The sequence below is a fragment of the Ceratotherium simum genome, chromosome 16 (genome assembly GCF_057802395.1).
Source record: "Ceratotherium simum simum isolate JZ-2026a chromosome 16, ASM5780239v1, whole genome shotgun sequence".
In the NCBI taxonomy this organism is placed as follows: Eukaryota; Metazoa; Chordata; class Mammalia; order Perissodactyla; family Rhinocerotidae; genus Ceratotherium; species Ceratotherium simum.
The window spans coordinates 27,501-43,792 of record NC_141915.1 but is presented as its reverse complement, the minus strand read 5'-3'; the positions used below and the strand labels follow the sequence as shown (position 1 = coordinate 43,792).

The 16,292-nt window shown below is 54.0% G+C and overlaps 2 long non-coding RNA genes across 2 annotated transcripts; both read left to right on the top strand.

Annotated features, from left to right (window-relative positions):
* The first annotated feature begins 580 nt into the window (after nt 1-580).
* On the top strand, nt 581-3,919 carry LOC147914851 (uncharacterized). Its single transcript, XR_015554603.1, has 2 exons — nt 581-1,839; nt 3,044-3,919. It is a non-coding gene; the product is annotated as an uncharacterized LOC147914851 (long non-coding RNA).
* Nucleotides 3,920-4,936: 1,017 nt separating this feature from the next.
* On the top strand, nt 4,937-12,049 carry LOC147914850 (uncharacterized). Its single transcript, XR_015554604.1, has 2 exons — nt 4,937-7,072; nt 9,353-12,049. It is a non-coding gene; the product is annotated as an uncharacterized LOC147914850 (long non-coding RNA).
* Nucleotides 12,050-16,292: the final 4,243 nt, after the last annotated feature.

The window sequence follows — 16,292 nt, the reverse complement described above, 5'->3', positions numbered from 1 at the left end:
TGATGGACAAACATGAAGGAACCCCCACCGACAGCACCTCCGAGTGAACGGGGGGGGGGGGGCTCTCTCTCAGTGGGCAAATGGTGACTCCAAGTCGTGATCCCGAGATTTGACTTTAAAAATCAAATAACCCTGGAACAGTGAACTCGACGAGGAGGATGTGAACGTACCTCGTGCCACTGCTGTACGATTATGAAGGGTGAAAAGGCTACGTTGTAAGTGCTGTCCATCTTGAAGCACAATTTTAAAGAACAGAACAACAAACACCCTCTCTCCTTGACCCGGAGCAGGGGATTGCCTGCGTCTGTCAGAGAGGGTCACGTCACCTGCAGCGTGACCCACCAGGGTTCAGCCATTTGAAATCGATCCTTCCTCTCGAGGTGACTAAAACTCGCCAATGACAGCAGGTGTAGGCGCTGTCATTCCCGTCAAGGAAAGGCAGGGAGAATTTCAGCGTTTCAAAGCATACCCTGTCCCCCTTTCACAGCAAGTACCAGCTGAATTATGTGTAATTTCTGAATCGGCTTTCTCCCGGAGTCACTTCACTTCTCCCTCTTGGTGGTGGTGGTGGCGGGGGGGGGCAGTGGGCGGGGGGGCAGGGCGCGCCGTGGGGGGGGCGGGGCGGCACTTGGAACCAGCGCAGAGCAGCTGAGGCTGTCGCCAAATCTTTCTGTCGGTGCCCAGGCATGCAGACTGTGTGTGACCCGAAGGATGTACAGAATCCCACTGAGGGGTGAGGGTGGGGGAGTTTCCGGTGTGTAAGCCTGCGTTCAGCAGGCATAGGGGAGGAGAAATGATGTTCCCGCCGCTATCCCCCTTCTGAGTCCTTGGCTGAGCCCACCCCGGCCCGGTAACAAAAAGACAGATCCAGAAGAGAACGACAGAGAGATTAGGAACGCGTGCAAGGGCACGTCACTCGGGGAGAAGCCTAAAGCGGAAGTCACCCGAAGTGGCGGCTCTGACTGAATTCCAGCTCCTAGAGCATGTCACACCACGGACAATCCAGTTGTGGCGAAATGACAGGAGAAAGGAAAGCGGCTCTAGGCTTCCAAGGCCAGCCACCTGTGGGAAGGTCAATCAAGAGATGGGAGGAGTCGAGGTTTTGTTTGAAACAGAGTCCTCCGGGCTAGCGTCTGGGCTGACAAGCGTGTCTTCTTTCCTCCTGGTTCAGGGAGGGCACCTTTCCCGTGGGAGCTTCATCTCCCGATGATTTCAGGTCAGGACGAAAAGGGAGAGGTCCCGTGCCCTTCTCGTGCCCGCTGTTTCTCAAGGCCAGGGCCTCGAATTCCAAAGAACCCATGTGCCAGAGCGGGTCGATGTGGGGGCGACCTATTCCGGCTCCCTGACTTCACAGGGAAGACTGCTCTCTCCTCACTCTAGGGAAAGCTCCCAAACCCCCGTCACCCAGTACGGTCTACCTACACCAACCGTCCCTCCCTCCTTTCGAAATAATTTCTGCAGTGACAGAAGGACGGACATGCCACACACGCCCCCCAGTCCACCTTCACCTCCACCCCCACCACCGTCTGCTTCCTTGAGGGCCGAAAGTGCTGCATCAGAGAACGGAACGGGACTTGGAAACATTCTAAAGGGATGACTCGGGCCTGCCTGTTGAAAAAAGCACCCTGCCGTTAATCTGATTGGTCTTTCCCCGGTGTGTGTGTGTGTGGGGGGGGGCGTTGCTAATTTTGAGGTGATGCGAATGTCCTGGAAATAAATACATATTGGTGACGGCTGTGCCACTGTGTGAATAGACTCCCAAGGCCCACCGGCTGGTGCGCTTTTTAAAGGCTCGATTTTACAGGACGTGACCTCAATTTTCAGAGTGATGAAAATTAGGTAGGTGGGTAGGTCTGCAGGTAGTCGGCTGGTCGGTGGGTCTCCCTACCTTTATCACATACACACAGAAAGGGAAGAGACAGACAGACGGAGACGGAGACAGCTAGTTCGTTATCGAGACTGGCCATAGACATTCATCTGAGTGCTCTTACCCGTTCCCCAAGCTAATAACGTCTGTGTAGATCAAGATCACCCACATAGGAGAACCAGAACCACTTCCCGACAAGCAAGAGGGTCGGTGGGCCTCCACCTCCACCTCCACCTCCACCTCCACCTCCACCTCCACCTCCACCTCCACCTCCACCTCCACCTCCACCACTTGCGTTTGGCAGAGGAGTGGGAAAGCCGGATGGTGGCAAAAAAAGGAAGGCCCATCCCGACGAGAGGTGTTTGGCGTGTGGAAAAGCTGGAGGCGGGCTGACTAGAAGAAGGGTGTCCTATGTAACGGGGGGGGGCAGATTTGCTTTCCTCTTTGCTCCCAAGTTGGGTGGGAGGGAGAGGTCCTAAGTCAGGGGCCCAAATGAGGACAGCCGTCAGTTGAGTGGTGACCCTGAATCTCTGAGCGTTTTGGGCCCATCGCCGCGGAGCTGTGTTGCTTTGGGCTTTGCAGCCCGAAAGCCCTCTTCCAGTGAGTTTTCCGCCGGATGCCTTTTGTGGAAAGAGAAACTCGATTGTGCTGCCTGCCTGCCTCCGTCCCTGCCAGCCTCCCTTCTTTCCTCCTGCTCCGTTCCCTCCCCCCTCCTCGCTCTAGCTCTCTGAATACAAAGTAAGGACAGTCATTGTTTTTTTCTGTTTTGACATTTTTTACTTACTTACTTACTTTTTATACTATTTATTTATTTATTTATTTATTTATTTATTTATTTATTTATTTATTTATTTATTTATTTATTTATTTATTTATTTATTTATTTATTTATTTATTTCCCCCAAAGCCCCGGTAGATAGCTGTACGTCACAGTTGCACATCCTTCTAGTTGCTGTACGTGGGACGCGGCCTCAGCACGGCCGGAGAAGCGGTGCGTCGGTGCGCGCCGGGGATCCGAAACCTGGGCGCCAGCATCGTAGCGCGCGCACTTCACCGCTAAGCCACGGGGCCCGCCCAAGGACAGTCATTGTGATAGCTCCATTTAGATGCATACGCCGAGGCTACCGAATGTCCGCGACCTCCATTTTTATGTATGTTAACAATTTCTCTCTCCAGGCCTTGTCTAGCGGCATGCGGCAATCTTTGTAAAGGATAAAAATTATTGTCGGAACCGCTATGACAACCCCGCACCTCCGACTGCCTGCCGGACTGCTTCCCACACCTCACTCCCAGCGCTCCCCCCCACCCCTCCAGCCCCGCCCGCATCCCCAGCCCGCCGGCCATCCTCTCTCCTGTCTTCCCCCTTGCCGGCCCCGACCGGCCCAGCCCGGCTATCTGGTCGACCTCTTGGAGCGCTATATAAGCGGCCGCCAGGCAGGTGGCGCCCGACAAGCAGCCTCATCGTCAGCGGGACGGCTCCGGATCGCGGAGCAGGGAGGCTGCAGCGCCGGCCGGCCAGGTGCTTGGCCGGGTCCCGATCCCCCTCGGGTCTCGTTTCTCGGCCCGAGGCGAGCAGAGAGGGGGAGAGGCCAGCCCGGTTCCGGAAAGCGGCCTTGGCAACTTTCTTCCGAACGTCCCTGGGACAGGGGCGTCTGGCGGCTAGGGGACGGAGTCCTCCTCCACACTGTGGCCTTCGTGCCACAGGCCGGCCGGGCCGGTTCTGGGTCCTGCGGTCGACGTGGAAATCTCAGCGGAGGCATCCCTGCCTGGGCTCCCTTCAGCCGGCGCGAGCGATTCCCGCCCGTGCGGATTTAGAAATGTCCGAGAAGCGAACGAGACCTGGCCCTCCCGCGTCGCCAGGGATCCATCGGGCACCCCTTGTGGATGGAGGACGTTTCCTTCGGTGTTTTCCTTTTTTTTCCTCTCTCGAATCAGCTTCTTTTTTGGCTGCCGCCGCCGCCGCCGCCACCAAACATCACTAAACGATAGTCATGAAAACGGTAATGATTAGAACAATAAAATGATAATTGCGTGTTTCTTTGCTTTCAACGACTAGAGAGGTATGATTTATGATACTGCACGATCGATCTTTCTCGCCCTCTCTCTATTTCATCCCAGCCAACCAGCCGTCCGATCCGCGCACCAAGTCCAGGTCGGACAGCTGGTCGACCCGGGGAACCGGGATCCCGTTGTCCCGAGGGTTCGCAGGGCCTCGGGACCTTCAGACCCTAGCAGCCTCGCGTGCCCAAAGACACCGCGGGGGAGGTGTGGCGCCGCCGCTCGGCAGGGACATCTGGTCGACCCGAGAGGCGCGGGACCAGGGGCTGTCCGGATGGGACAGCCGGTCGACGCGAGCGACCGGGGACCAGAGGCTGTCCTGATGGGACAGCCGTTCAACACGACAGACCCGGGCCCAAGGGCTGTCCCGAACGGACATCTGGTCTACCCCACAGGCACAGGCCCAGAGGCTAAGTCCAGAGCGGACATCTGGTCTACCCCACAGGCACGGTCCCAGAGGCTAAGTCCAGAGCGGACATCTGGTCTACCCCACAGGCACGGTCCCAGAGGCTAAGTCCAGAGCGGACATCTGGTCTACCCCACAGGCACGGTCCCAGAGGCTGTCCAGAGCGGACATCTGGTCTACCCCACAGGCGCGGTCCCAGAGGCTAAGTCCAGAGCGGACATCTGGTCTACCCCACAGACCCGGTCCCAGAGGCTAAGTCCAGAGCGGACATCTGGTCTACCCCACAGGCACGGTCCCAGAGGCTAAGTCCAGAGCGGACATCTGGTCTACCCCACAGGCACGGTCCCAGAGGCTAAGTCCAGAGCGGACATCTGGTCTACCCCACAGGCACGGTCCCAGAGGCTAAGTCCAGAGCGGACATCTGGTCTACCCCGCAGCCCCGGGACCAGGGGCAGTGCGGAGCGGACAGCTGGTCGACCCGGGAAGCCGGGGACCTGTGGTCCCAGGTGGCCGGCGACCTGCCCTCCCGTCCTCCTCGTGTCATGCACATCCGGTCTTCCCAGTGTGATTTCTGGCGCGGGGTCGGGGGGGGGGGTGGTGGGGGCTCGGGCCGTGCGGTCTCAGGTGGAGCTCCAGGAAGTCAGCTTCGTGGAGCCCTGTGAGTCCTTCTAGGGAGGCAGGCATCAAGCTCAAGGGTGCTCTGGAGGACACCACGCCCGAGCGGCCCGAGAACTTTCATGTTCATTCACGAAAAATCCTGGACAGGAATGTTCTCAGCAGCTCTGTTCATCACAGCCCCGGATGGGAAACCACACAGATGTCTGATAAATAAAAGGCAAGCAATAGGATATATTGGAGTATATGAGGAAGCCATTTGGTGTAAAACGAATTCAGCCTGACCTTGTTTTTCCAAAAGGGCCAGATGTGGCCTTTGAGCATAGATTGTCTATCTGCTTTAGGCATTTACTAGGCCACAAAGACAAGAATAAATGCCCTTAAGCTAGAGTAACTTCCCCCACATGAGCATTTCCTGGAGGGTAAGCATCTCTCTCTCTCTCTCTCTCTCTCTCTCTCTCTCTCTCTCTCTCTCTCTCTCTCTCTCTCTCTCTCGGCTAAGGATTGATTGCTGACCCGCTGTGACCACCCAGCTGGGGACCACAGACCTGCTATCTGCAGTGTTCACCAATTGCTGTGTGAATCGCTGTGCCGGGTAGGCAGGCCGGGCAGGCAGGCCGGGCAATCTCGTGAGTGCTGTAAAAGGGACATTCCAATCCTGTGCGATAGACACTCTTTGACGGTATATAACCACGCGGTACACCCCACTTCTTTGGCGCCCTTCCTTCCTTGGGGAAGGAAGGCCCTGGGCTATGTGGTCCTCAAATTTGGCTCATAATAAACTCACCCCAATTCTGATTGATAGGTTGGTTATGGATTACTTGCGTCAACCTGTCCTTCAACAGTCCCCTCCCTTGCCTATGTCGCCGGAGCTCCGGAGCACAGAAACTATATAAAAGCGGCCGCTAGATGGCACCGGACAATCAGCACAAACGTCCCCGGGAGGGAGGGATCCGGAGCGCGGGCCCGCGAGAGGGCACAGCCTCCGCCCACCGCCCCGATCGTGTCCTGGCCCACCTCGGATCATGACTCTCACCCTGGGGCGGCCGGGAGGGCGTCCCGCGAGGCCCCCGGGCGTCCACCTCGGAGGTCCCAGCCGGCACGGCACAACCCCGGGCGCAGAGGGAGGACTTGGAAAGTTGAGGGGGAGGGGCAGTTGCTGGGAAGGAGACAGACTCCCCACACCACTCCCGGGCCGGGCCTGGGCCGGGCCGGGCCGGCTGGCTGATGCAGACGTGGAAAATTCCCTCGGAGACACCAGCAGGGGGGCTGGGGATGCCGGCACCTGCTTCCCGGAGTGGCCTGAGTGCTTCCCTGGCTCCCGGGAGGGCTTAGGAAAACGTGGCGGGCGGGGACTGTCAAACCGAAACCACGCAAGCCTCGTCAGAGGACGACAACAATAACAGAGGAAGAACGGAGGAATTGTTTGTACCCTGTCACTTCCAGGCCACAAGGTCTTTCTAAGGCAGACGGACAAATCCCAGAGGCCACTGAGGAAATGACTGATACACTTGACCACAGAAAAGTTTAAAAGACAAAATGTGTCTCTGCACGGGCCACAAAAAAAGGTCCAAAGACAACACACAGGGGTGGGGAGCGTGGGTGCAAATGCATGAGTGAGTGGCGATAAGAATACTGATTTCAGCAGTCCCTACCATCATGACAAACAAGCAAACCCACAAAACTGGTAGGGGGTAGGAGGCAGAGACTTCACAGCCATCCACTCAAGAAATCAAGTTCCAGTACATCCGTACAAGGCCACGCTGAGAGAGAGAGCGAGAGAGAGGGAGTGTGTGTGTGTGTGTGTGTGTGTGTGTGTGTGTGTGTGTGTTTGAAATGAGGTAAATGTTGATGTTGAACCGTTCCATGAAAGTACAAAAAAATATTTGTAGATCTTCTGCCATTAAATTTTTTTTTTTTAACAGTGCACTTATTTCCCTCAAAAAAGAAAGGAAAAGAAGATATGAAAGGCAAACAGAGGGGCCGGCCAGGTGTCGTAGCGGTGATGTTCACACACTCTGCTTCAGCGGCCCAGGGTTCACCCCTTTGGATCCTGGGCACAGACCTACTCACCCGATCATCAAGCCATGCTGAGGCAGTGTCCCACGTAGAGCAACTAAAAGGAGGTATAACTATGACATACATACAACTATCTACTGGGGCTCCGGGGAGAAAAAAGAGAGGAAAAAAGGAGGAAGGTTGGTAATAGATGTTAGCTCAGGGCCTCAGTACGTGTCACAAACATGTGGAAACTAAACAACGGGCTACTGAACAGCTATTGGATCAATGAAGAAATCAAAGGAGAAATCAAAAAAATATCGGGCCAGCCCTGATGGCCTAGGGGTTAAAGTTTGGTGCGCTCCACTTCGGCAGCTCAGGTTCAGTTCCCGGGCGTGGAACCACGCCGCTTCTCAGTCAGTAGTCACGCTGCGGTGGTGGGCTCACACAGAAGAACTAGAAGGACTTACAACTAGAATATATGTGGCAGGGCTTTGGGGAGAAAAAAAATAAAAAGAGGAAGATTGGCAACAGATGTCAGCTCAGGGCCTACCCCGCCCCCCCCCAAAAAAAAGAAAATTAAAGATTAAAAAAACATTTGAAAAGGCAAACATAGAGAGTAAAACAGGTAAAAAGCCCAAACCTTAGTCCTCTTCATACAGAGGCCTCTTCCTTTTTGAGCCTAGGAAAGTATTTTGACTAAACATAGGATTCCTGTCCTTTGTGTAGATTCACTCAAAGGTAAAGCAAAACCTGATACAATTTCCTTAACAAGAGCAGACTGGAAGTTAGAGAAAACTATGCTTTTAAGAAAGAGGAGACCAAATTCTAATTTTGCACCAGCTTACTTCTGATACTAAAAGTCAGTTACTGAATCAAATTCATCTCCATCTTAACCAACTTGACCACACACAAAACTTTTTCCTCAGAGTTGTTTTTTCCCCACACACTTTTCATAGGCTTTTTTAAAAACAAGAATGGCTATTTTTTATACCATCTTTACTGAAAACATCCATCTTCCTTTCCATGAATACAAAGACGTTTCCCTTATTGATTGTTAGCAGCTTCAGTCACATATATTAATTAGAACTTTTAGAGGCCGGCCCAGTGGCGTAGCGGTTAAGTTTGCGTGCTCCGCCTCAGCTGCCCGGGGCCCCCCGGTTCAGATCTTGGGCTCGGGCCTACGCACAGCTCATCAAGCCATGCTGAGGTGGCATCTCACATAGAGCAACTGGAAGGACGTACAACTATGACATACAACTATGTACTGCGGCTCTGGGGAGGAAAAAAAAAAAGGAAAAAAGGAGGAAGATGGGCAATAGATGTTAGCTCAGGGCCGATGTTCCAGATAATTTAATTAATTGATTGATCGATTGATTGATGGCTTCATTAAAGAATTTATAACCCCTAGAAACCTTAATTTTTAGTGAAAACTGAGAGGTAAGCAATTGTGAACTGCCTTTTCCGTTAGCATTTTGTGGCTTGGCAAATCCTATAAACACTTTATAATTTTTAGAAACATGTCATTTCATAGCATACTCTTAATAAAGCACAAGACATGTTTATCAATAGTCCCAAACATCTTTTAGTTTCTCTGTCCTAAGAAGCCAACAGTGGATAAACCTATATTTAGTAGTTAAGGTCTAATATTTTATCCTATTTGGAAACGATCTAGCTATTCAATTAATGTGTTTTTTTTAAGATTTTATTTATTTATTTTTCCCCCAACGCCCCAGTAGATAGCTGTCTGTCATAGCTGCACATCCTCCTAGTTGCTGTATGTGGGACCCGGCCCCAGCACGGCCGGAGAAGCGGTGCGCCGGTGCGATCCCGGGATCCGAACCCGGGCCGCCGGCAGCGGAGCGCGCGCACTGAACCGCTAAGCCACGGGGCTGGCCCTTCAATTGATGTTTTATCCCTTAATTTCACCTAGCCAAACATCCAGGTTTCAAGCTACCAAAGAGATTTTGGAAGTTATTTTAAGTACACATGCCAGGGCCGGCCCCGTGGCTTAGCGGTTAAGTGCACGCGCTCCGCTGCCGGCGGCCCGGGTTCGGACCCCGGGCACGCACCGACGCACCGCTTCTCCGGCCGTGCTGAGGCCACGTCCCACATACAGCAACTAGAAGGATGTGCAGCTGTGACAGACAACTATCTACTGGGGCTTTGGGTGAAAAAAAAAAGGAGGAGGATTGGCAATAGATGTTAGCTCAGAGCCGGTCTTCCTCATTAAAAAAAAAAAAAAAAGAGGAAGATAAGCATGGATGTTAGCTCAGGGCTGATCTTCCTCACCAAAAAAAAAAAAAAAAAGTACACATGCCATAAAATGTAACTCCCGCTAAAAGTTTATCAGAGTGACGTCAGCATCATGGTGGCGTGACTTGTTCCCTTCGCCTCTCCCCTCTAAGGTACAACCAAACAGACGTCTACGGACCGACACAGGATTCCCTGCACAGCACAACAAGATGCTGAGAGATCCATGCGGCTGTAGGGGAGGAAGGCAAACCCTCTACCCTCTTTAGGTCCTTCTGGCTGGGCTACAAATTAAATCGACATGAGATGGAGTAACAGGAGAAAATGAAACAAAGCTTTATAACGTGTATACACGGGAGAGACTCAGGAAAATGGAACAACTCACCAACATGGCCGAGCTGCCAGTTTAAATATTATCTTCAGCTTTAGCTTTTTAGACAGAGGAGGACGTGGGGGGTAGTGGTTTGGGATTTCAAAGAGGAGGAAGGCAATTTACACGGCGTTGGAAACGTAAATGGGCCAACTACAGACAACGTGAGCTGAGAGCCATGTTTTACATTACATTAAAGTTATGTGATGGCATCAGCCCATCCCTGGAATAGTCCCTTCTATTTTAAATTCTTTTAGGCAGTTGGGGGGAGGTCAGAGTTCCTTTCAGAGTCTTTTGTTCTTAAAAACAATCAAGCCAAAGAGACACATTTTGGGTTGGCCCAGTCTGATCTCCCACACAGCTATACATCTGAAGGTGGGTGGACCGGACCCTCGGGAAGCCCTGGAACTAGGGAAGCGGCCCCTTCCTCCTGACGGTGGCGACGATGCAGGACATGGGTCCTCAAGCTGCAGCCAGCGTGACTGTGAGTGGAGGCAGGGGCAGCCCAGCCTGCGTGCAAACACTCACGGAGTGGCAGACGCCTGGCCTGTGAGAGCACCCACCGAGCGGTGGCAGTCCTGCCCGCATGAACTTGGAGTGGCCCGACCGGCACCACTGTGAGCAGATGGGGCAGGAACAGAAAAAACAGCCCCTGGGCCGGCCCTGTGGCTTAGCGGTTAAGTGCGTGCTCTCTGATGCTGGCGGCCCGGGTTCGGATCCCGGGCGCACACCGGCGCACCGCTTCTCCGGCCACGCTGAGGCTGCATCCCACATACGGCAACTAGAAGGCTGTGCAACTATGACATACAACTATCTATTGGGGCTTTGGGGGGAAAATAAATAAATAAATCTTTAAAAAAAAAAACAAAAAAAACAGCCCCCTGTCACCCCCGCCCCCGCCGTGGCAGGTGGAGTCTGTGGCCAGAAGCATTAGAAGCCACAGCAGAAGCGGTGACCCAACCCCGCTTCACCAGCCGGGGGGGCCGCATATGAGTCCCTGGGTCCCTGGGCTCCCACCAGTGACGGCACACCTGTGAACCCAGCACCCCTGGCAGCAGTGCAACCAGCACCCCAAGACAACCTGGGAACAGCAGTGCAGGTGGTGCACGGGACAGCAGTGTGTGAGCCCACGGAGAGCCAGTGGAGGAACACAAGACCCGGGCAATCAGAACCAAAGTAACTGAAGCCTGACCCAAATAAGAGAAGGCCGTGACTACCACAAATGTGCCCCAGCAGAGGATCAATTCATCAAACAGCAGGAAGATCTACAGTACAGTAACACAGCAGAACAGAAGGAAAATGACAACTCTGCAGAAAGCAAACCCGAAGTCACAGTCGATTACAATCTGACAGAGGACTCAAGACAGCTGCCCTAGGGGGCGGCCCCGTGGCTTAGCGGTGAAGTGCATGCGCTCCGCTACCGGCGGCCCGGGTTCGGGTCCGGGCGCGGACCGACGCATCGCCTGTCCAGCCATGCTGAGGCGGCGTCCCACATACAGCAACTAGAAGGGTGTGCAACTATGACACACAACTGCGTACTGGGGATTTGGGGAGAAAAAGGGGGGAAAAAAAGGAGGAGGATTGGCAACAGATGTCAGCTCAGGGCCGGTCTTCCTCAGAACAAAACAAAAGAGGAGGATTGGCATGAATGTCAGCTCAGTGCTGATCTTCCTCACACACACACACACACACACACACACACACACACACACAGAGAGAAAACAACTGTCATAGAGAAACTCAACGAGTTACATAAAAACTCAGACAGAAAGACAGTTCAAGGAGCTCAAGAATAAAATGAACGAACAGAAGGAATACTTCAACAAAGAGATTGGAGCTCTAATAGAAAAACCAAACAGAAATTCTAGATATGAAGGACACAAATAGTGAGATTAAAAAATAATGTTAAAAGCATTAAAAAAAAAAAAAAGAGCAGACCCTATGGAGGAGAGAATTAGTGAGGTCTAAGATAGAAGCCTAGAAATGCTTCAGGTAGAGGAGGAGAGAGAACTAAGATTTTTAAAAAACCACGAAATTCTTTGAGAAATATCCAGCTCAATTAGGAAAAGTAACATAAGGCTTATAATCTCCCAGAGGGAGGAGAAGACAGGGAGAAAGGAGCAAGAGAGCTTCTTCAAAGAAATAATTGCTGAGAACTTCCCAAACCTGGGGAAGGACCTGGACCTGCAAGTGCTGTGCGAGTCTAAGATGGGGCACATCCAGGGAGAGAATTGTGCCAGGGAAAGGGAGGCAGCAGTAAGTCATTGAGGATAAGGTCTTTAGAGGAGAGCGACTCTTCTCAAGTGGATGAGGTAGAAGGAGACCGGCTGGATTTGTGTGTGTGTGTGTGCGTGTGTGTGTGTGTGTGTGTGTGTGTGTGAGGAAGATCAGCCCTGAGCTAACATCCACGCTAATCCTCCTCTCTTTGCTGAGGGAGACCGGCTCTGAGCTAACATCTATTGCCAATCCTCCTCTTCTTTTTCCCCAGAGCCCCAGTAGATGGTTGTGTGTCATAGTTGCACATCCCTCCAGTCGCTCATATGTGGGACACGGCCTCAGCACGGCCGGAGAAGCGGTGCGTCGGTGCACGCCCGGGATCCGAACCGGGGCCGCCAGCAGCGGAGCGCGCGCACATAACCGCTAAGCCACGGGGCCGGCCGGCCCTGACCAGCTGGATTTTTGTTTCGTGTGTGTTAGCTATTTAGGCGGGGGAGCGGCAAGGAGGGAGAGGGGTTGTGGGGGTGGGGGTGGTGTGTATGCTCTGGGTAAGGCGAGAAAACTCCTCAGGTGGAGATTTTTGTAGAAGGGTCCGGTCTGGCAGGACGGGAGGGTGCGTGTGGGTCCATTTAGCGAGCAATCAGAAGCATCTGTAGTCGCTGAGACTCAGGCCTCTTGGGAAAGAAGCAGAGAGAGGAGTTGAGCTTTGTTCCTCAGAGCAACTGGCACCTCATGGGTCACCACAGAAGGTTCCCAGAACAAATGAAGTTGCAGGAGCCAGCGTGCCCTGTGTGTGTGCTGCTCTCAGCCCGAAGGCGGGCAGGCGGGCGGGCGGGCAGCTACTCCCGTCCTACACTCTCCCATGGTCCGGGTCCCGCCCCCAGCCCCACTCGCACCCATAGGGGAGGGCGGCCCCGGAACAAGTCTCCTCTCATCCACCATCATCTCGCCACCCTGACGGCTTTGCCCGAGATACCAACTCGGCTGTACCCACGCCCATGCGGGATTTTCCTTCGGACGAGGGGCCTGGGTTCACCATGGAGGATGATACCCCTAGCCTTCCGTTGCCAAGTGGGTGGGACTCGCCAGCCAGGGAGCGGGGGAAGGGAGGTCAGGCCCATTCATTCCAATGGGCCTCACGGAATCGTTTCATTGAAATGCAGAAAGCTCTGCGGTCAAGTCGGAGCCTTTCACTTCGCCTCGGGCGACTCTCCACTGAATGGCTCTCTTCAACTCCCCCACCCTTAGGCTGCAGCTTCCAAACTGCAGGGAGAGAGGGAGGGAGCATGGATGTCTGAGAAGCGCGACTCGTCTGGGACAGAAAGAGCACCCCCCCCCGCCCCCGCTTCCCCTAACCCGCTAAACCACTTGAGAATCACGGATGTGGGGACTGACGTCCCGGTTTATGTCTTCCTCACTGCGTGGCGCGTGGCACGGGGGCGGGGGCGGGATGGGGAGCCCAGTCAAAGGGGGACACCAAACAGATCATCTCGGTGTGTCGGAGTTCACGGGACAAACGCGGGCTTGGAGTCCCGAGGGCCGGGAGAGGCCTGGCAGGGGATGGTTTGACTCATCCACCCTGGGTTACGGGCCCAGCAAGCAAACTCCTAACTGGCGACGCTCTGCTCTAGGTGCAGGTTCTGATCATTCGTCTTCAAGTCCGCTGGATCGGTCTGTCCTCCCTCTCCCACCCGCTTCCCACGGGAAGTCCTCAGTCTCGTGCCACATACCCACTGGCGATTTCACGCATCGCCTCCTCACCCTTAAGAAGAGGAAGGGTGATGGACAAACATGAAGGAACCCCCACCGACAGCACCTCCGAGTGAACGGGGGGGGGGGGGCTCTCTCTCAGTGGGCAAATGGTGACTCCAAGTCGTGATCCCGAGATTTGACTTTAAAAATCAAATAACCCTGGAACAGTGAACTCGACGAGGAGGATGTGAACGTACCTCGTGCCACTGCTGTACGATTATGAAGGGTGAAAAGGCTACGTTGTAAGTGCTGTCCATCTTGAAGCACAATTTTAAAGAACAGAACAACAGACACCCTCTCTCCTTGACCCGGAGCAGGGGATTGCCTGCGTCTGTCAGAGAGGGTCACGTCACCTGCAGCGTGACCCACCAGGGTTCAGCCATTTGAAATCGGTCCTTCCTCTCGAGGTGACTAAAACTCGCCAATGACAGCAGGTGTAGGCGCTGTCATTCTCGTCAAGGAAAGGCAGGGAGAATTTCAGCGTTTCAAAGCATACCCTGTCCCCCTTTCACAGCAAGTACCAGCTGAATTATGTGTAATTTCTGAATCGGCTTTCTCCTGGAGTCGCTTCACTTCTCCCTCTTGGTGGTGGTGGCGGGGGGGGGGGGGGCAGGGGGCAGGGGGGCAGGGCGCGCCGTGGGGGGGAGGCGGGGCGGCACTTGGAACCAGCGCAGAGCAGCTAAGGCTGTCGCCAAATCTTTCTGTCGGTGCCCAGGCATGCAGACTGTGTGTGACCCGAAGGATGTACAGAATCCCACTGAGGGGTGAGGGTGGGGGAGTTTCCGGTGTGTAAGCCTGCGTTCAGCAGGCATAGGGGAGGAGAAATGATGTTCCCGCCGCTATCCCCCTTCTGAGTCCTTGGCTGAGCCCACCCCGGCCCGGTAACAAAAAGACAGATCCAGAAGAGAACGACAGAGAGATTAGGAACGCGTGCAAGGGCACGTCACTCGGGGAGAAGCCTAAAGCGGAAGTCACCCGAAGTGGCGGCTCTGACTGAATTCCAGCTCCTAGAGCATGTCACACCACGGACAATCCAGTTGTGGCGAAATGACAGGAGAAAGGAAAGCGGCTCTAGGCTTCCAAGGCCAGCCACCTGTGGGAAGGTCAATCAAGAGATGGGAGGAGTCGAGGTTTTGTTTGAAACAGAGTCCTCCGGGCTAGCGTCTGGGCTGACAAGCGTGTCTTCTTTCCTCCTGGTTCAGGGAGGGCACCTTTCCCGTGGGAGCTTCATCTCCCGATGATTTCAGGTCAGGACGAAAAGGGAGAGGTCCCGTGCCCTTCTCGTGCCCGCTGTTTCTCAAGGCCAGGGCCTCGAATTCCAAAGAACCCATGTGCCAGAGCGGGTCGATGTGGGGGCGACCTATTCCGGCTCCCTGACTTCACAGGGAAGACTGCTCTCTCCTCATTCTAGGGAAAGCTCCCAAACCCCCGTCACCCAGTACGGTCTACGGTCTACCTACACCAACCGTCCCTCCCTCCTTTCGAAATAATTTCTGCAGTGACAGAAGGACGGACATGCCACACACGCCCCCCAGTCCACCTTCACCTCCACCCCCACCACCGTCTGCTTCCTTGAGGGCCGAAAGTGCTGCATCAGAGAACGGAACGGGACTTGGAAACATTCTAAAGGGATGACTCGGGCCTGCCTGTTGAAAAAAGCACCCTGCCGTTAATCTGATTGGTCTTTCCCCGGTGTGTGTGTGGGGGGGGGGGGCGTTGCTAATTTTGAGGTGATGCGAATGTCCTGGAAATAAATACATATTGGTGACGGCTGTGCCACTGTGTGAATAGACTCCCAAGGCCCACCGGCTGGTGCGCTTTTTAAAGGCTCGATTTTACAGGACGTGACCTCAATTTTCAGAGTGATGAAAATTAGGTAGGTGGGTAGGTCTGCAGGTAGTCGGCTGGTCGGTGGGTCTCCCTACCTTTATCACATACACACAGAAAGGGAAGAGACAGACAGACGGAGACGGAGACAGCTAGTTCGTTATCGAGACTGGCCATAGACATTCATCTGAGTGCTCTTACCCGTTCCCCAAGCTAATAACGTCTGTGTAGATCAAGATCACCCACATAGGAGAACCAGAACCACTTCCCAACAAGCAAGAGGGTCGGTGGGCCTCCACCTCCACCTCCACCTCCACCACTTGCATTTGGCAGAGGAGTGGGAAAGCCGGATGGTGGCAAAAAAAGGAAGGCCCATCCCGACGAGAGGTGTTTGGCGTGTGGAAAAGCTGGAGGCGGGCTGACTAGAAGAAGGGTGTCCTATGTAACGGGGGGGGGCGGGGGGCAGATTTGCTTTCCTCTTTGCTCCCAAGTTGGGTGGGAGGGAGAGGTCCTAAGTCAGGGGCCCAAATGAGGACAGCCGTCAGTTGAGTGGTGACCCTGAATCTCTGAGCGTTTTGGGCCCATCGCCGCGGAGGTGTGTTGCTTTGGGATTTGCAGCCCGAAAGCCCTCTTCCAGTGAGTTTTCCGCCGGATGCCTTTTGTGGAAAGAGAAACTCGATTGTGCTGCCTGCCTGCCTCCGTCCCTGCCAGCCTCCCTTCTTTCCTCCTGCTCCGTTCCCTCCCCCCTCCTCGCTCTAGCTCTCTGCATACAAAGTAAGGACAGTCATTGTTTTTTTCTGTTTTTTTTTTTTTTATTTTTTTATTTTTTAAAGATTTTATTTATTCATTTTTTCCCCCCAAAGCCCCAGCAGATAGTTGTATGTCATAGGTTCACATCCTTCTAGTTGCTGTACGTGGGACTCGGCCTC